Source organism: Panthera onca, chromosome E1 (assembly GCF_046562875.1).
Source record: "Panthera onca isolate mPanOnc1 chromosome E1, mPanOnc1 haplotype 2, whole genome shotgun sequence".
NCBI lineage: Eukaryota > Metazoa > Chordata > Mammalia > Carnivora > Felidae > Panthera > Panthera onca.
In genome coordinates, this window is record NC_138352.1 from 35,068,200 (window position 1) to 35,088,498 (window position 20,299).

The 20,299-nt window shown below is 40.9% G+C and overlaps 1 protein-coding gene across 1 annotated transcript in view; it reads left to right on the top strand.

Moving 5' to 3' along the window:
- Positions 1-530: 530 nt before the first annotated feature.
- Positions 531-20,299, top strand: part of FAM222B (family with sequence similarity 222 member B) — a 76,620-nt gene continuing 56,851 nt past the window's right edge. Inside the window, exon 1 of the mRNA XM_060646798.3 lies at positions 531-1,033. The gene's annotated coding sequence lies outside the window, so the exon portion shown is untranslated. The remainder of the gene's footprint in view (positions 1,034-20,299) is intronic.

The window sequence follows — 20,299 nt, forward strand, 5'->3', positions numbered from 1 at the left end:
CCTAGTATATTTTTTTTCTTTTTAGGTTTGCTTATTTATTTTGAGAGAGAGAGAGAGCGAGAGCAGCAGAGGGCCAGAGAGAGAATCCCAAGCAAGCTGTCAGCAAGGAGCCCGCGCTGGGCTCAAACTCACGAATAGTGAGAGCATGACCAGAGCTGAGATCAAGAGTCCAACGCTTAAGGACTGAGCCACCCAGGCGCCCCTAGCCTAGTTTCTTGTTCCACTATGCCAAGGCAGCACAGTGGTCTAGGGGCTGATGGTTGGGTCTCCATGGGCTAAAGGTCTAGTTTTTTTTACCAGTTTGCAAAAGGGCCAGGCTCTGTAGTGAGAGCTGTAAAGTAAGAAACTATAGGCCTGCAAGTTCCTCGATGGCACATATGAGATGCCCAGAACATTTCTGTCCAATAAACAGTATGTCCTTGATAAACAGACTGAACTTTGCAGTGTCCCAAAGAAGTTTAAGTGCCGCCTTGACAAGATCCCCAGGGGCTTCTGAGCACCTCCTGGCCAGTAGTGTATTCTGGGATGTCAAAATTACCTCTTACACAATTACCTCCAATGTATTCTAGATGTGATCGTCTTTTTGAAAGAGATCCAAGTTCATTACCAGTCACCTCAGAGCACCTGCATTCGGGCCTTTAAGTGCAGGTAGGATCCAGAATCCTGGAAGTGTCATTAAGTCTATGATCGAGGTCCAAGCGTTTAGTAACCCTAGGCAAGGTAACCCAGAGGCCTTGGACCTAAGGGCGGCCATCGAAGCCTGAAAGCCTAATCAGTCCTCGAGGCCAGCGGCCATGTCCACCTGAGACTCAGGGGTGCAGAGCATCAGGCACTGAAGAAGACGCCTCGGCTCCGGCTACGCATGCGCGGGCGTCCATAGAGGGCCCCGGCAATCCAGGCTGCGCATGCGCAAGAGCGGCTCCCGGCTAGTCCCGACGGCGGCGGCGGCTACTGAGGGGCCGGGGCGTGGAGTAGCGGTGGCGGCGGCGGGCAGCAACGGAGCAGCCATGAGGGCCGGGCCCAGTCACCGACAGTGAGTGATGGTGGAAGAGGGGTGGGCGGCCGGAGAGAAGAAGGGTGGCTTGGTGGAGGGATACCTCGACTTGGTGGGGGGGGGGGGGGGGCTCTGCCTGTCGGAGGCGAAGGGGCGTGGGGGAGGGACAGTTTGAGGTGATGATGGGAGAATTTGGGGCATAGGTGGCCGGATCGCCGGCGCCAGGGCTGGACCGCTTGGCGGAGGGAAGGAGGTGAGTGCGGCAGAGTGAAGGAGCCCACGGCAGGGGCAGTGTCCCGCGCTTCCCCGTTTGTCATCGTCCCTTCCCCCAGGAGCTTTCGGTCGCCTCTCCCTTTCCGCTTCTTTCAGAGAATGGTCGCGGGGGGAGGGTGGTGGAGGATGAAAGCCTTGCTGGAGCTGAAGAAGCTAACTCTGATCCAGGCAGGGAAGGCCGGTCGCCTAGAGTCATGGGCTTTTCTGGGCGGAGGATGGGAGTCAGGAGCCCTCTGTTTAAAGCTGGGAGGGGTCTAGGGAAGAAAGCTAGGGGCTTAGAGTCTGACAGGTTCGAAACCACGTCCACCATTGATAAAGCTGATAGATAACCTTGGGCAGGTCCTACTTAACCTTTCTGAACCTCTGAAAGATGTAGTGCTTCGGTGGGCTATTGCAAGCATCAATGTACGTGATTGAAATTGTGTATGAAAATTGTAAATTTCATTGGTTGGTACTATTGTCACCAACAATATTACTGGATTTTAGACCTTACCGTTATTAGTAGAGTGATTGATTTCTTTGTCAAGGCGAAGCATATTGTTTGTAAAACCTCAATAGGCACATATGTGCGTTTTACGTAGGCACAGTAGATCATGTGCAAAAATACCAGTTTGTGATGTGACTAATTAGCCATCAGACTTGTGTAGGAAAAATACCATACTCTTGGGCATTTTTACAAATGGTATGTAGCTCCTTACTCAAAAGGAAGAAATAAGAGAATGGAGGGCCAATCTGTTAAATGCTTCGTGAACATAGCTCACTCAGGTTCCTTGTCTTGTAACACAGTTGGTACTAATGTGCTTTATTATGAGTCGAGAAAACTAGTTGGAGACAAGCTGGGAGGGCTGCACAAAGAGGGGCGTGCAAATACACTTTGCTATTTTTAAATTGTATAAAAGTTTTCTCTTGCTAGGGAGCCTCTGGTTGCCCCAAGGGCCGTGTCTCCGTTTTGGAGGTCAGATAAGCGTATAGCAGCTTTGGAGCTCCACTTTTTGTTACGCTGCCCGTGGAACCTCCAGGGTGGAGTGTCTCTGAGAGAAAGACAGAAGCAGCTGTCCAAGAGGTGGCTGGTTCTTTTCTGAGAGGCTGAAGGAGCACTCCTGAGGCTTTGTTGTTGTTCTTGTTGTTATTTAGGGTAGACAAAGCAGAGGACAGAGTTAAACTGTGTGCTTCTAGAGAGAGAAAATGGCTTTCTAGCCACAGCTTTTGAAAGAGGTGAAACTTCTTTCAAAAGGACAGAATGAGGTGGATGCTTCAGCTTTGCTGGCCCTAAAGATGAAGAGCTTGAAATAGCGAGGCCTTTTGGAAATTAGTGAGTGGTTTGTCTTTCATCTGAGCAAAGGTAGGGAGTGGCTGTACTAGGTCCTTGAAGATTCACAGATAAGAACAGTGAATTATTTTATAGGAATGGGGGAAATGAACCCTAGTTGTCTTTAACTTCTCCATCTGGTAAAACGTGTTTTACCTCTTTTTCTTGGAAATATACAGTGATATATCATTTTTAATTTTTTGCTCTAGTTCCTTGGCTCTCCCAATAACTGCCCATAACCCCAATTGTTCTTTTTTTTTTTAATTTTTTAATGTTTATTTTTTTATTACATTTATGCATTTTTGAGAGACATAGAGAGACAGAGCACAAGTGGGCGAGGGGGCAGAGAGAGAAGGAGACACAAAATCTGAAGCAGGCTCCAGGCTCCGAGCTGTCGGTACGGAGCCCTATATGGGGCTCGAATCCACGGACTGTGAGATCATAACCTGAGCCAAAGTTGGACACTTAACTCACTGAGCCACCCAGGTGCCTCCAACGATTGTTCTTTTTTAGAGGATAGTTTTGAAAGAAAGCGCTTGTTACTGTTGTCATAGGGCATTTACAGAATACAAATTTATTTTGTCTTTGGTCACCAGATGGAACCTGAAGTAGAGGTATAAAAGTAGAGCTGGCTTAGTTGTCCTATTTTATTTTAATAATTGGACATTTATTTTTAATTTTGTAATGTGTTTTTCCCTCTACTGAAAATTTCCATTGGTTCAAATGAGTCCCTAATGCCATTCATGTCATGTTAAAATGATAGAGGCTTGTTCAGTTGTGATGAGAATTTCCTGTCCTCTCTATTCTTTTTCCTATTTGTGGTTATTTTTATGTGGTAGATGACTTACCAAATGGAGAGTCTTCCCTTGGGAGAGACGGCATGGTCAGTGCCTTGATTACCTGTTGTGGGAGCAGTCTATCTAAAGTGGGGATGTAAGGACTACTCATGAATCTCTGACACAGCAAGGGCTAAGAAAAAAAAAAGGAATTGAAGGTTACTAGCTCATTTTTATTATGATAAAATGAATAATTTTTTAAAAAGTATCTTCTGCCTCAGAGGAAAACTTTTTTTTTTTTTTTTAAGTTTATTTATTTGTGTGTGTGTGTGTGGGGGGGGGGTGGCGGGGGGTGGTGGTGGTGGTGGGGAGAGGGAGTCCCAAGCAGGCAGCACAGAACCAGATGCAGGACTTGAACCCACGAACCTGAGATCATGACCTGAGCCAAAATCAGGAGTCAGACGCCCAACCGACTGAGCCACCCAGGTGCCCTCAGGGAAAACATTTTAAAACAGTCTATTTAAAGACAACATTATGGTGTTAAAAAAATAATAAAAAATAAAACAAAATTATGTGTTTTTACCTTTTTTTCTTTGAATATTTGCTTATGAACAGAACCTTTGTTCCTTTAGAGCCCTTTGGATCTTGCCACCCATTCCTTAACTGAAGTCTTTTGTGATCTTTTCACAGCTGCTAATAATTGAGTACAAAGGTTTTTGTTGTTTATGTTTTTGGTTTTTGTCCTTTGGTTCTTGATAGAGCGCTAAAAACTTTAAAAAAGGGCTATATGGGAAGATGTTGAAAAGTAAAAGAGAAGAGCAGATTTAACTTAGTGAGTTTGTAGGTTGTTCTGATGTTTGGAGGGTAAAGGATTCAAGAATGGATATATGATTCAGAGTAGCCTCCAGAGGCCAGGTTTTGCTTACCCGTGTTTAGCACAGTACATAGTTGGCCTGGAGTAATTGCTTGTTAAATATTTGCTGAATGGAAAAATGATAACAAACAATATAAAACATAATCAGCAGAGATGAGTTCAGATCTTCTGGAACTTTGTGTACCTTTGAATGAGCTTCCCTATGTTTCTTTAGCTCAGTTTCTTCATCTATAATAACTGTACTTCCTGCACAGGTTGTTGTGAGGGTTAAATGTGCTTAATACATGTAAAATGTTTACACTACTACTTAATACTTAGCAAATGCTAAATAAATAACTATCCAACTAGTGTTTGTTGGATGCACCCTCTTTTTGTGCTCAAATCTATGCTGGTCAAAGATGTTTGTCATATAGCCCCGACCCTCTCAGTTCACAGTTTGGCCTAGGAAACAGATGTATACAAAGTAATTATTATAGAATGTAATACTTTATTTCATCAGTTCTGTGGTGCTAATGATTGTAAGGCTCACAATTACTTTACATGCAAGGAAGAAAGAAGAAATGTTAAGAAAGACTGGCATGCTATCAGTTGTAAGATATATCCTATTTTCAGAGAAATGTGGAGGGGAAAGTATGTCTTACAATTGATGAAATACATTAAGCGCTCTACTAGAGGGAGGTACAACTTGTGAGAGTTGATGGATGGCTGGGTACAGGTATTCTCAGTAAAGACCCTTTGCATAACATGCATGATACACCCTCATAGATGGACGAGGAAGATAGGGCATTACAAGCAGACAGTAAAGTCTGAAAATGTGAAGGGGAGGGCATTATTGATGTGTACCACCATATCAGGACAAGGAGGAGAAGGAAATGAGCTAAGTATTTGGCAGAGTAACATTGTATAATGCAGCAGAGCAGGACAGGAAGCTTGGAACATTTTCAGAAAAGACATGAGCCTCATTCTTGAATTTCAACTCCTAAAATGTAATAGCAACTCCAAAAAGATGATACTAATATAATAAAGTGGAAAGTGAGAGTAGTGTGAGAAGCAAAGTGGCCAGGGGAAGGGTTGAAGCTTCACAGCTGACCAGAGTGGGGATAAGTGTGAAGTCACTGTGCTCATGGTGAGAGGTGAATGCTTTCTCAGCAGAGAAGTGTTTAGTATCTATTTCTGTCTTTTCACTGCCTATCAAGGTCTTGGTTATGTCCCTATTAGAGCTTTGTAACTTAGAGTGAAAGGAAGTACAACTCAAGTGGAAAAATGCTCAATTTTCTTTATGAAAAATGCATTTATTTTTATTTTATTATTTATTTATTAATTTTTTTTAATGTTTATTTATTTTTGACAGAGAGAGAGAGAGAGAGACCGAGCTTGAGTGGGGGAGGGGCAGAGAGAGAGGGAGACACAGAATCCAAAGCAGGCTCCAGGCTCTGAGCTGTCAGCACGGAACCTAATGTGGGGCTCGAACTCACAAACTATGAGATCATGACCTGAGCCGAAGTCGGACGCTCAACTGACTGAGCCACCCAGGCGCCCCTATTATTTATTTATTTTTAAGTATCATTTATTTAATCTCTGCTCCCAACATGGAGCTTGAGCTCATGACCCCGAGGTCAAGAGTCTCATGCTCTTCCAACTGAGTCAGCCAGGTACCCCTAAAAAATCCATTTACTACAAGGAGGATAATAAATTACCAGAATTAAGGTTCAGTTATCAAATAATGGCTTAGTATTATAGCACTGGATTGTACTGTTTCATGGGAAAATATAGGTCATTTAAGGAGGGATTTAAAAGACTCAGTTACTAATTTTCTTTTTTTTTAAATTTTTTAAGTTTATTATTATTTTTTTAGCATTTATTTATTTTTGAGAGACACAGCGTGAGCGGGGTTGGGGCAGAGAGAGAGGGAGACACAGAATCTGAAGCAAGCTTCAGGGTCCAAGCTGTCAGCACAGAACCCGACATAGGACTTGAATCCACGATCTGTGAGATCATGACCTGAGCCGAAGTCAGACACTTAACCAGCTGAGCCACCCAGGTGCCCCAAGACTCAGTTACTAATTTTCTGGCAACCAGCCCTGAAGCTAGTGGGAGAAAGTATGAAAAACTAGAAATAGCATAAGCACAAATTTGTCTAGTGTTTTTTCTTTTCATCAGTAAACCAAAGCTAGGTTTGAATCTCTTAAGCTTTTTGGTCTCTGGTCTCATTAGAAAATGAGTTGGTCCTTTCAGCAATCAGTCAGCAGACATTTAAGTGCCTATTGTGTGTTAGGAATTGTGCTAGGCACTGAAATTAAAATATGAATGACATAATCTTTGTAAGGAGTGCACTTTTATTTTTTTAGCTTTTTTAATTTAGAGATAGTGTGTTTCCATGCAAGTTGGGGAGAGGGGGAGGGGCTGAGAGAATTTTTTTTTTTGTTAAGAATTTTTAAGTTTATTTTGAAAGAGTGAAAGATCGGGGGAGGGGCAGAGAGAGAGGGAGGGAGGGAGGAGGGAGGTATGGAGCCCGATGTGGGGCTCAGACTCAGGAACCATGAGATCATGACCTCAGCCGAGGTCAAGAGTCAGACAGCTTAACTGACTGGGCCACCCAGGTGCCCCAGGAAAGAGAGAATCTTAAGCAGGCTGCATGCTTAGTGCGGAGCTGGATGCAGGGCTGGATCCCATGATCCTGGGATCATGACCTGAGCCAGAATCAAGAGTTGGACGCTCAACTGACTGAGCCACCCATGTGCCCCTGAACTTTTTTTTTTTTTTAAAGTTTATTTATGTATTTTGAGAGAGAGAGGGAGGGAGAGAATCCCAAGCAGGCTCCAGGCTGTCAGCACAGAGCCAGATGCAGGGCTTGAACTTACTAACCGTGAGATCATGACCTGAGCTGAAACCGAGTCAGATGCTTAACTGACTGAGCCACCCAGGTGCCTTCTTTTATTTTCTTTTATTTTTATTTATTTTTTTAAGTAGCCTCTATGCTCATCACTCATCATGGGGTTTGAACTCATGATGCCAAGATCGAGTTGCATGCGAGACAGGCACCCCTAAAGAATGCACATTTAAAAAAAAGATTTCATTTAATTTGTTTATGTATTTATTTAAAGTTTATTTTTTTAGTAATCTCTATACCCAACCTGGGGCTCAAACTCACAACCCTGAGATCAAGAGTTGCATGCTTTACCAACTAAACCATCCAGGTGCCCCAAGAGTACACATTTTGTTTTTTTAATATTATTTTTGAGAGAGAGAGAGGGAGAGCATGCGTACACGTGTGTGCACATGGGGGAGGGACAGAGAGAGAAGGAGACATAGAATCCAACACAGGGTCCAGACTCTGAGCCGTCAGCACAGAGCCCGACGGCCTCGAACCCTGAACAGCAAGATGATGACATGAGCCGAAGTGGGTGCTTAACCGACTGAGCTATCCAGGCACCCCAAGAATGAACATTTTAATTGGAGACTAACACAAATAATTATGAATTAGTACAGTAAGTGCAATCATAGAGATCTGTACTAAGTGCTATGGGAGCACAGGTTCTGTGTGGTGGGGTGAGGGGAAGGTTGGACAAAGCTTCCTAGGGAAAGAGTCAGTTGGGTTTTAAAGGATGAATATAATTTGGCTATCTCAACAAAAAAAGATTGGAGAGGGTAGTGTTTCAAATACAGAGAACAGCTTGCACAAGGGTAGAGAGTATATGAGTATGGACCTGTGGGCCAGTGGTTTAATGTGGCTAGATCATGGGGCATGAGGAAGAAATGGAAGGAAGTGAGGTGAAAGATGAGTTGGAGCCCAGTTGTTGATGGCCTTGGTGAGGGGTCTGAATTTTACTTTGTAAGATAAAATGCCAGGGAGTCATGGGAGAGTTTTGTTTGTTTGTTTGTTTAAGTCATGGGAGAGTTTTGAGTCAGGTAAGGAACAAGTTCAGATCACTGTTTAAGAAAAGTAACACTGTTGGCAGTATGGAAGTTAGATTTTAAAGTGTGAAATTGGCTACGGCGGGGGGTTGGGGGGGGGACTAGTTGGTTATGAGACATTTGTGTGATGATCATTTGAGAGAGATTGAAGATCTCAATTACAGTGGTAATGGTGGAATTGTAGACAGGTTAACGAGCTTTTTAGGAGAATCACCAGGAGGGTCTTATTGACTTTATGTTGAGGAGTGGGTAAGGGGGAAGGAGTTGTCAAAGATGGATTTGAAATTGCTTGCTTGGGCAAGTGGATGGTGATATTATTAACCAAGGTAGGGAGTACAGGGGTGAGAGGGTGTTACATTTGAGGGACAATGATTTTGGTATATTAGATTTGAGGTGTCAGGAAAATCTAGGAGCAAATGTCCAATAAGCTTCTGGGTATTTGGGTCTTGAGTTTAGTAGAAAAGTTTAGAATGGAGATGCAGATCTAGAAATCATTAGGGTATAAGTGATAGTTAAAGTCAGCATAATTACTCTGTGAGTCAGTTCTAGTTGCTTTATTTGTTGTTTATTCACATCATCTGGAGGGATTGGTTTTATAATAATGTGGCACCAAGTACCTTCTCGATAGTAGTTCATGCAGTGCTAAATCTTTTCCTTATTTCCCATTATTTATTTATTTATTGAAAAAAAACTTTAAGGTTATTTATTTATTTTGAAAGAGAGTGAACCAGCAGGGGAGGGGCAGAGAGGGAGGGGGACAGAGGATCGGAAGCAGGCTCTGTGCTGACAGCAGAGAGCCCGATGTGGGGCTCAAACTCAGGAACCATGAGATCATGACCTGAGCTGAAATTGGATACTTAATCGACTGAGCCACCAGGGTGCCCTATTTTTCCATTTTTTAAAAAAGTTTTTATTTAAGTAATCTCTTTGACCAACACAAGGCTCGAGCTCATGACCACGACGAGATCAAGAATTGCATGTTCTACTGACTGAGCCTGCCAAGCTTCCCAGTGAAATTTTCAATAAAGAATCAGTGTGCAGGGGTGCCTGGGTGGCTCAGTCTGTTAAGCATCGACTCTTGATTTCCGCTCAAGTCATGAACGTGAGGTCATGGGTTTGAGCCCCATGTCGGGCTCTGTGCTAAGTGTGGAGTGTGCTCGAAATTCTCTCCCTCTCCTTCTGCCCCTGTCCTGCTTGTGTGCATGTGCACTCTCTTTCAAAATAAGTAAACATTTTTTTAAAACATTTATTCATTTTTGAAAGATGGAGAGAGACAGAGCATGAGCAGGGGAGGGGCAGAGAGACAGATGGAGACACAGAATCTGATGCAAGCTCCAGGCTCTGAGCTGTCAGCACAGAACCTGATGCGGGGCTCGAACCCATGGACCGCGCGAGATCATGACCTGAGCTGAAGCCGGGCATTTAACCAATTGAGCCACCCAGGTGCCCCATTACAAACATTTTTTGAAAAAAATGAATTGTGTGCATATTAGCTGTACATCTTTGTTTTCCCCTATTCTCAATGGTTTACCAGACTTAGGAAATCTGCCTTTTTAAATTTTTTAAATTATTTTTTTAGTTGTTTTCTTTTTTTTAAATAGTCTCTATGCTGAACATGGAGCTTGACCTCTTGACCCTGAGACCGAGAGTTGCATGCTCTACTGACTGAGCCAGCCAAGAACCCTGCAACTGCCTTGTCTAACATCAGTTCTATTATAAAGATGGAGGAAAAAAGAATCTATTTCCACTGAATGCCTCTGATTGAAGCCTGAATGGTTATTATGAATTAGAACCTCAGCAGATTTGTTTTGAGGACCACAGGACAATTTTGAACCAGTACCTGGTTAGTTCATAGTTGGGATTAGGAATTCAAGCTAACTGTCTAGTTTTCTGCTACTCCGTAGCTTTTTCACCAGTTATATAAGAACTGAAAACAATGAAATAAATATACCTGATGGTAAGTGAAAAATACACATGCTGTTGTTTTCTGGAAGGACAGTTTGGTATGATTTAGGTGCTTTTTTTATAGTTCATGATTTTGAAATAAAAGCAGAGACATGTTTTATGAAAGGAAGGAATATGCAGAGTATCTGTAGTTGTTGGTTGACTTTAGCTAAACATTTTTAATATTGACATTAAACAGGATGTCTGGCTTTGACAAGAAAATCAAATACTGAGAATCACAGACATCCCTAGGGTCTCACCTTGATTCAAGGCTTAACTCCCCATACTTCTCATTTTCTCCCTTACCTTAGGGATTTTATGTTAAAGAGAAGATTAATTCTGTAGATAGGCTTTCTTTTTACTTTTTTATTATGAAAATTTCAAATATATGCGAGAGTAGACATCAGTATAATGAACCCCTATCACTCCGCTACAGTAATTTTGAACTTGTGCCAATCTTGTGTTATGTTTCCCCATCTACTAACCCACCTAAGGTATTTTTAAAGAAATCTCAGATTCATAAGTTAATAAATATTTCCATATATATCTCTAAAAGATAACTAAAAGAAAAATCCCACAAAATTAACAAGCATTTCTTGAAAAAAATTTTTAGTTATATATATATTTATTTGGATGGGGCTAAAGATTTTAAAGATTTTAGGGGTACCTGGGTATCTCAGTTGGTTGGGCATCTGACTTCGGCTCAGGTCATGATCTCATGGCTCCTGGATTCAAGCCCCCTTTGTGCTGACATCTCAGAGCCTGGAGCCTTCTTCAGATTCTGTGTCTCCCTCTCTCTTTACCCCTCTCCTGCTCACAGTGTCTGTCTCTCTCTCAAAAATACATTGAAAAAAAACAAAACATTGAAAAAAAAGGTGGGGGTGCCTTGGTGGCTCAATTGGTTGAGCGTCCAACTTTGGCTCAAGTTGTGATCTCATTCATAGTTTGTGGGTTCAAGCCCTGCATCTGGTTCTGTACTGACAGCTCAGAGCCTGAACCCTGCTTTGGATTCTGTGTCTCCCTCTCTGTCTGCCCCTCCCCCACTCATGCTTTGTCTCTCAGAAGTAAATAAATGTTAAAAAAAACAAGAAAGAAAAAGAAAGAAAAGCAAAGGGACCAACATAACCAAAATTATTTTGAAAAAGGACAACAAAGTTGGAAGACTCCCACTACCTGATTTCAAGACTTACTGAAGAGCTATGGTAATCAAGACAGTGTGGTATTGGCGAAAGGATAGTTTGACAGATCAATGAACAGAATAGAAAGTCCAGAAATAGACCCACAGTATTAAATAAAGCCATTTGATTTTTGATAGAGGTACAAAGGCAAGTCAAAGGAGAAAAGATAGTCTTCTCAACGAGTTGTTGAAACAACTGGATATCTAAAGTAAAAGAAAGAAAAAATGTGCCTCAAACTATACTTCATACCATTTGTAAAAATTAACTCAAAATCGATCATAGACCTAAATATAAAATGGAAAACTATAAAATACTTGGAATATTTTATACAGGAGAAAATCTTTGTTACCTTGAATTAGGTAAAGAGTTTTTAGATACAACACCAAAAACAAGATCCAAAAAAATTTTTCTTGATGAATTGGGCTTCATCAAAATTGAAAACTTTTACTCTGCAAAAGATACTTAAGTGAATGAAGAGAAGACACAGACGGGGCACCTGGCTCAGTTGGTAGAGATGTGACTCTTGATCCCAGGGTTGTGAGTTTGAGCCCCATGTTGGGCATGGAGTCAACTTAAAAAAGACAAGACACAGAGTGGGAGAAAATATTTGCAAATTGTATATCAGACATACATAAACCTGTATCTAGAATGTATAAAGAGTTCAGAACTCATCAAGAAGCAAACAGCACCACAAAAAAATGAGTGAAAGATTTGAGTGACTTCACTGGAGCAGATAGATTGATGGCAAGTAAGTGTGTGAAAATCTCAACATCTCAGTCATTAGAGAAATGCAAATTAAAAATAATGAGATATGCCATTAGAATGGCTAAAAAAACAACAAAAGAAAACTGATTAGATTATGGGCTGGCAGGGACGTGGAACAACTAGAACTTAAGGAAACACTGTGGTAGTTTCTTACTAAGTAAAACAAACATTTAACATGTGACCCAAGTATTTACCCAGTGGAGTGACAACCTAGGACATAAAAACCTGTATGTGAATATTTATAGCAGATTTATTTATTTATTTATTTATTTATTTATTTATTTATTTATTTGTAAATGTATCTTTTTTTAAATATGCGTATTTTATTTTATTTTTTTAATTTTTTTTAACATTTTTATTTATTTTTGAGACAGGGAGAGACAGAGCATGAACAGGGCAGGGTCAGAGAGAGGGAGACACAGAATCCGAAATAGGCTCCAGGCTCTGAGCTATCAGCACAGAGCCCGACGCGGGGCTCGAACTCACGGACCGCGAGATCATGACCTGAGCCAAACTCAGCTGCTTAACTGACTGAGCCACCCAGGTGGCCCTATAAATGTATCTTTTAAAAAATATTTATTTTTGAGAGGGGGGAGAGAGAGACAGAATCTGAAGCAGGTTCCAGGCTTGGAGCTGTCAGCATAGATCCTGTTATGGGGCTCGAACCCATGAACTGTGGAGATCATGACCCGAGCCGAAGTCGGATGCTCAACCCACTGAACCTCCCAGGTGCTCCCATATTTATAGCAGCTTTTTATTTGTACTCAACTGAAAACTAGAAACAACCTGAATGTCCTTCATCTTTGGTATGGATTAACCAACTGTAATATATTCATATAGTGGAATACTACTCAGCAATAGAAAGGAACTATTTATATATGTAATAACATAACTGAATCTCATATGCATTATGGTAAGTGAAAGAAGCTAAACTGAAAAGGCTACTCACTATTTGATTGAATTTATATGATAGTCTAGAAAACTTAAAACTATAGGGACAGTGGAGAGCAGATTGATGATTGTCTTGCTCTAGGGGTAGGGGAATGTTTTACTACAAAGCAGTAGAATGAGGAAATTTCTGGAGGGTAATGGAACTATTTATTCTGTACCTTGATTGTGGTTACACGTCTGTATGTTTATGAGGACTTTTAGAACTGAGCACTAAAAAATAAATTTTACTGTGTAAAAATAAAAGAACAGTCTGAGGGCCCCTGGGTGGCTTAGTGGGTTGAGGGTCTGACTCTTGATCTCAGTTCAAGCCCCGCATTGGACTCCATGCTTGGTGTGAAGCCTACCTTAAAAAAAAAAAAAAAAGTCTGGGGGTGGAAGAGGGAGACTTTAAAGAAGAATTCCAAAAATGTAATTTCCTAAATATATTTGAATTTTAACTTAATTTTCTTTCTTTTTTGAATATATTTTAAGTAACATAAAAGGTACACAGTATGGGAATGTCTGGCCGGCTCAGTCAGTAGTGCATGGGACTTTTGGGGTTGTTGGGTGTAGAGTTTACTTTAAAAAAAAAAAAAAAAAAAAAGATACATGGTGAAAAGTGTCTGAGTGACAATTTAAGATCCTTTAGAATTTATTTTAATTTGTAATGCAGTTGTGTACTCTAATTCTTTTTTTTTTTTTTAATTTTTTTTTTAACGTTTTTTATTTATTTTTGAGACAGAGAGAGACAGAGCATGAACGGGGGAGGGTCAGAGAGAGGGAGACACAGAATCTGAAACAGGCTCCAGGCTCTGAGCCATCAGCCCAGAGCCCGACGCGGGGCTCGAACTCACGGACTGCGAGATCATGACCTGAGCTGAAGTCGGCCGCTCAACTGACTGAGCCACCCAGGCGCCCCTCTAATTCTTTTTTTTAATTTGTTTAATTTTAATTTACATCCAAGTTGGTTAGTATACAGTACACAAAAATGTTTTGAGTAGATTCCAGTGATTCATCCCCTACGTATAATACCCAGTGCTCATCCCAACAAGTATCTTCCTTAATGCCCCTTATCCATTTAGTCCATCCCCACACCCCCTCCAGCAACCCTCAGTTTGTTCTCTGTATTTAAGAGTCTCTTATGTTTTGTCCCCGTCCCTGTTTTTATATTCTTTTTGCTTTCCTTCCCATATGGTCATCTGTTTTGTCTCTTATGTTTTGTCCCCCTCCCTGTTTTTATATTCTTTTTGCTTTCCTTCCCATATGGTCATCTGTTTTGTATCTTAAATTCCTCATATGACTGAAGTCATATATTTGTCTTTTTTTTTTTTTTTTAATGTTTATTTATTTTTGAGACAGAGAGAGATAGAGCATGAACAGGGAAGGGTCAGAGAGAGAGGGAGACAGAATCTGAAACAGGCTGCAGAGCTGCAGGCTCTGAGCTGTCAGCACAGAGCCTGATGTGGGGCTCGAACTCACAGACCATGAGATCATGACCTGAGCCAAAGTCGGACGCTTAACCGACTGAGCCACCCAGGCGTGCCCCTGTTTGTCTTTCTCTGACTGACTGACTTCGCTTAGCATAATACCCTCTAGTTCCATCCACATTGTTGCAATGTGTACTCTAATTCTTAAGACTTCAAGAATATTTTGCTGTTTATTTTCTACTTTAAGTTTGCTTATTCTCAAGCATAATGCTACTAGCTTTCCTTCCCTACTCTCTTTCTATCCTAGGACACTGCTGTGTTATCAGTATGTTTTCCACTTCAGTGCATGAAAAAGTATAGGGAGAGATTTATGAAGTTAATGGGGGTATATATGAATATTATCCAAAGTCTAGCCAAGCTATTCTCCCAGGGATTACTTAATGAACTGAATGAAGCTTGGACACTCGGAATATTGTGGCAGGACACACCCTTCAAATTCTTAGAAGTATTACAACTTCCAGGTTAGTGTGGATTTTTAGATTTTGTAAGACACAGAAAAACTTGGCTGTGATTTTTGGTCAGCTGGACCAGGTCCAATATTGATTAACAGCGTTCCTCCTCTGCTTGCATCCTTCCTCTTCCCTCTGCTATTGCTTTCTTGTGAGAGGCAATTTGAACTATTTGCTAGTGTTTCTGGATCGTCTCTGCTCTTTCTTTCCACAACTACTCTGATTTTCCATCAGATCTCAAATTTCCAAGTAAGAACTTTTATTTAGATAAAGTAAGATCAGGGGCGCCTGGGTGGCTCAGTCAGTTAAGCGTCAGCTCAGGTCATGATCTCATTCATGGTTCGTGAGTTTGAGCCCTGTGTTGGGCTCTGCTGACAGCTCAGAGCCTGGAGCCTGCTTCAGATTCTGTGTCTCCCTCTCTTTCTACCCCTAACCCATTCGTACTCTGTCTCTCTCAAAAATAAATAAACTTAAAAAAATGTTTTTAGATAAAGTAAGATCATTCTTCTTAGTAGGGGGTTGTGTGGGTGACTGGTTAGGCTCCCGTGTCTCACTGGAATATTTATTTGCCTGCTCTTTGTAAATTGTTAACCCAGCTGATCTCTAGTCCTTCAATGTTATTCTCTCCCCCACCTTTCTCTCAAAGGCTATCAAGTGGAAGTTATCTTCATTTTTTTCCACACCTGCAGACTTTACTGTATTCATCTGTTGGCCTTTCCTTTCTTCTCCATATTGTTAATCCCTCTGCGACCTTGTTATATCACTGTTTTTATGTTCGTATTTATTTCTTTTCCCCAATTCTTTGTCCCCACCCTACCCCCAGTTACTGCTCAGTTTCTCTACTATTCCTAAAAGTAGTCTTTCTCCTGCTCTCTTTACTTTCTCATAGCCTATTTATTCCTCAAGCATGTAATTTGATTTTGTCCCCAACACTCCACTGAAATTGCTCAGTGACCTAATTGTGAAACCCAGATGATGCTTTTCAGTCCTTGATTTATTTTGCCTTCTGCTTTTATTAATTTTTTTTTAATTTTTAATTTTTTAATTAAAAATTTTTAAATGTTTATTTATTTTTGAAGGAGAGGGAGAGAGAGAATGACTGAGGGAGGGGCAGAGAGAGAGGGAGACAAGAATCTGAAGCAGGCCCCAGGCTCTGAGCTGTCAGCATAGAGCCCAGTGTGGGGCTCGAACCCACAAACTGTGAGATCATGACCTGAGCCAAAATCAAGAGTCGGATGCTTAACCGCTTGGGTGCCACCCAGGCACCCCTAATTTTTCAGTTTTTGCTTCTCTGCTTCTTTAAACTGTCCATGCTTGGTTTTTCTTTTCTATTTCTTTTTAGTCTCCCTTTCTTCTATCCAGTCCTTAAGTGTTAATGTTGCTGACAATTCTGTTCTTAGCCACCCTCTTCTTGTTTTATTTTTCACAGGTAATGTAATTCATATCTCTATATTTAACTGAAATCTCTGTCTCCTGGGATCCAGACCTATATTTCCAGAATCCACCTGGACATCTTATGGGCATCTTGGAATTCATTATTTTTGCCACAAAATCTAAACCTTCTAGATTCCCTGACAGGTTGAATGCTATTAATAGCCATACAGTTGCTAAATCAAAAATATTGGATTTGACCTTGCTCCTTTCTTCTCCCTTACCACTCATATCTGCCTGATCCCTAGATTTGATTTTAGCGTTGAAGATCTCCTAAATCTGCCTCTTTCTTTCCAACCATATTGCCAAAGTCATAGATTAGACCATTTTTATTTCTCTCTCTCTTTTTTTAATTTTGTTGATGTTTTATTTATTTTTGAGAGAGCGAGAGACAGACAGAGCGGGAGCAGGGGAGGGGCAGAGAGAGGGAGACAGAGAATCCCAAGTAGGCTCCGCACTTTCAGAGCAGAGCCCAATGTGGGACTCCGACTCATGAAACTGTGAGATCATGGCCTGAGATGAAACCAAGAGTTGGAAGCTCAACCGACTGAGACACCCAGGTGCCCTGACCATTTTTATTTCTTACTTGGTCAGTTGCAATAACCTCCTAACTGGTCTTCATGCCTCAAGTCTTACTACCCCTTCGGTTGATCCACCACATTGGTACAAGAGCAATCTTCCTAAATTGGAAGACTACTTATGCTCTTTCCCTTTAGGATTCTTTATCATTCACAGCACACTTAACACATAGATGATTGGTTCCATCTTCCTTCCTCCTTTCCTCATTACATTTTTGCTCAAGCTATTTTCTTTTCTTCCATGGACGTTTCTTCCAAAACAAGCAAACATAACCAATAATGTGGTGAATCTCCTAATTAATCTTTAGGATTTAGCTCATAGCTCATTTCTTCTGTGAGGTCTTCCTAGTTCTCGAGGCAGAATTAACCACTCCTGCTGCTGGGCTACTGTAACATTTTATTATCCTGCTAGCATTACATTTATTATTTAAGTGTTGTTTTGTTTCTTCAACTGGATTGTGAGCTCTTTGTGGGTAAGGGTAACTAAGCCTGCCAAATTTTTTGAGTTTCTAGTATGTGTAGAGCACTAGTAATACACTGCTAATCAAGATGGACAGTCTGTCCTCTTATGGAGCTTGTATTCTAGGGAGGGTAAACAGACAACAGACAACTTTTTAAAACCCAGTTATGATAAATACGATGCAGAGAATTAAAATAGACTGATGTGTTAGAGAGTGAATGGGCAGCTACTTTAGGTTAGAATAGGGAATACCTTTCAGAGTATGGCAGTTAAGATCTAGGAGAATTCAGAGATTACCAGATCAAACATTCCAGTGTAGAACTAAAGAGGAATGAACTTCATATCTTGGAAGAACAGAAATAAGGCTAATGTGACTTGAATGTGGTGAGAGGGAGAGTGGTGCCAGAAGAAGGCAGAGACCAGATGACACTGAGGTTTGAAAGCTAGGGTAATGTGTTTCCTTCAGAGGTTTTTAAGCGGGCATATGATGTGAATTGATTTGTAATTAGAATGTTCTGCTTTCTGTGTGGAAATGGATTCATTGTAGGGAGATCGTGAGTAGAGGCAAGGAGACTAGTAACAAGGCTTGCACTAATTTAGATGAGAATTGGTGGTGACTTGGATTGGAGTGATGGTAGAAGAGCTGTAGAGAAGTAGATTTGGAATTTCTTTTGGAAATGAAGTCATCGGGACTTGCTCAGGGATTGGCGGCAGCCAGGGGGAGTGAGGCAAAGAGGAATCATGCCTAACTTATGCATTATTGGCTGTGGAAACTAGGTAGGTGATAATATTTATTGACATGGGTAAGATTCTGGTGGAAGGATTTTGCTTTGGTCATATCAAGTTTGAGGTGCTTGTTAGATAGCCAACTGGAGCTATAAGATAAAAAAGCCTGGAATTCCTGGGAGAAATCTGGGCTGGCATTGAAGACTTGAAATCAACATGTAGGTAGAGTTTGAAGTCATGAAATTCAATCAGGAGGTCACCTAGGAATGGATTGTGGCTAGAAAAGAGGTATGAAGGAGAAGGAGCAGCCAGTGAGGTAGGAGGAAAACCAGTGATGCTATGGAAGCCAAGTAAAAAATATGTTTCAAGGATGGAGTGGACCACTGTATTGATTATTGTCTCAGAAAAGAACAGAGAAGTACGCGTGGGGTTTGGCAACCTAGTGGTTATTGGTGACCTTGACTAGAACCACTCATTGGAGTGATGGAGATAGAAGTCTGATTGTAGTGGATTAAGAAGAAAAATAAGATGAAGAAGGATTTGATCCTTTTTTTGTTTTCGTATGATGACATAGAGGTTTTGGGAACCAATTTCTGGAAACTCCTTGTGTCATTGTTATTAAATCCTTACTTATTTATATTCAAATGTGGTTGTGTATTTTTGGTGAAGTGTTATAACAATAATTTAATGTTTTTGTACCCTCATTTTAGGTGGGTTTCTGTGTTCTAAGAACCTACTAAAACTAGGACTATGAGCAATACAGATACACTGGTTGAGTGAATGATACTGTTTTTAAGAATTAGCTTCCTGGTTTTGGAAAAGCAGACTGGCTTGACCTTGGCCTTATAATACATCAGTTTTTTCAGCTCTCAAATGAGGATAACAGGACCAGTTTAGCTCACGGGTGGTTGTGAGGCATGACTACTAATGAAAATATTGTAAAACACTTCTGCAAGTTAAAGTGTGATATAGATGCTAAATAATAGTTCTTTATTGGGATGTTGTGAAAATTAGCAACATGCTGTCTGTTAGAGGCCATAAGTTCCTTTTGAGAAAGGTGATATATTTTTATAAATACTATTTGAAGAAAAAATAGTTCCAGATTTGGGAAAAGATACTGCTACCCTAATTCTGGAGTGTAACAATTATGGAACCATAATGAAACAAATTTTAGTTAGAGAATATTTCCAAAAAATTTATTATATCACTTCAGAGGATTTGTATCACAAGATTTTTTTTACCATTCTTGGCTTTGTGGTTCAAATGAGGGTATGACTGCCAGCCTATGGGATTATTTAAAAAAAAAGTTTTTTTAATGTTTATTTATTTTTGAGAGGTGGGGGAGGGGCAAAGGGAGAAGGAGACACAGAATCTGAAGCAGGCTCCAGGTTCTGAGCTGTCAGCACAGAGGCCAATGCGGAGCTCGAACCCACGAACTGCGAGATCATGACCTGAGCTGAGGTTGGACCCTCAATCGACCCAGCCACCCAGGTGCCCCTAGCCTATGGCAGTTATAATGCTGAATATTTAAAGGACCAGTAGGGGTGATTTATTATCTGTATTTAAAGCATCATAGCCAATTAGTAGAACCACTCACAAAAAAGCACTGAAAATGCACTTTAATTTATTTTAGATGACACCATATAGCCACTTTGATGAAAGCTTAGGTGATGGTTGCAGTTAGGCTTGGAGGAGGGACATGGTGCCATTTCAGCCAAAGCTAGCACTCCTTGTTCCACACCTGAGGTTAAATATAGAATCTGTGGCATCATTACCTATAATGCACTTAGAAAATGCTTGAAATTTGAATCGGATGAACTAAATTTTTCTCAGCCTCTAAACTGGCATTAACAATAGAAGAAACTTGGGATGTGGGTCTTTTATGTCTGAAACCGATAAGGGAAAACTGAAATGGTTAAGCAATAACGTGCTGACGTGCTTAGAACTTTACCCTGCTGACAGCTCAGTTGGGATCTTGTGTATTGTTTTTTCAGTAGGGACCTGTGTATTGCTTATTTTAGAACAAAGCGACATGAAGTTCTTAGCTTTACATAGGTTGGAATTGAATCCTTTTTTTCTGGAATTTGAGTTCTCCCACAGTTCTTTCCCTCTTTGTATCAAGGACAAGCAAAAGGCTTAGCTTTCTTTTCCTCTTTGATGGGAAGACTTTTGTCCCATCCAGGCATTATTTGCTTTTCTTTCGCATTTGG